This window comes from Lycium ferocissimum, chromosome 8, assembly GCF_029784015.1.
Source record: "Lycium ferocissimum isolate CSIRO_LF1 chromosome 8, AGI_CSIRO_Lferr_CH_V1, whole genome shotgun sequence".
Classification (NCBI taxonomy): Eukaryota; Viridiplantae; Streptophyta; class Magnoliopsida; order Solanales; family Solanaceae; genus Lycium; species Lycium ferocissimum.
The window spans coordinates 69,787,133-69,787,890 of record NC_081349.1 but is presented as its reverse complement, the minus strand read 5'-3'; positions in this window follow the sequence as shown (position 1 = coordinate 69,787,890).

Genomic DNA, 758 nt, shown 5'->3' with positions numbered 1-758 from the left:
CGTTTTTAACTTTTGATGGGCTGGGGGGCGGAATTGTCCTCGGCGGATATCGGGTAGGTGAGGGGTGTAAAAAACAAAAAAATGCCCCATTCGAACCCCCAAGTTAGAGCACGGGGTTTTTTTCCCATGTATATCTTGCCTCCCTAACTTTGCCGATAATATCAGCCTTTTTTCCCTTCTTATTGTTTCCCTAACCACCATTTTTCCGATAAGTATGGGCGGTGGGATCCCACTTTGTGGTACCGGCGTTGGTTGGACAAAAATCTCTTGATAGTGTGAATGCCTCTTGGCACTCTTCCATTTTTTGGGCGTCCTTTTCAAAAGCTTGGTGGGCTCCCCAAAAAATGGCGGATTTACTATGAATGTATAATTGGCCTTCCCGGGGAAAATCGGGCTTCTTTTTTGTTTGGGGGGGGGTAATTCTTAGATTTCTTTAATCTTTGTTAGATCGCTATGCCCTTGGGCTATGAATCCCGGTAATTTTTTTGGGTACTCCCAAAGTACATTTGGGGGTTCAAATTTTAAGTTAAACTTTCGGGGAAGAATTTTCCCCAAATGTGTGGTATGCTCGAACTTTCCCCTTTACGATAATGACATCATCCATAACTTTAATTTCTTTATGAAACATGTCGTGGAAAATAGTATCATTTTGTATGTTCGGAATTCGAGGGAAAGGCATTAATTAACTCCCGATGGGGTGATGAAGGCTTTTTCCGGCTTCTCTATCAAATTTAAAATTTTGGGGATAGGGGAAAAAA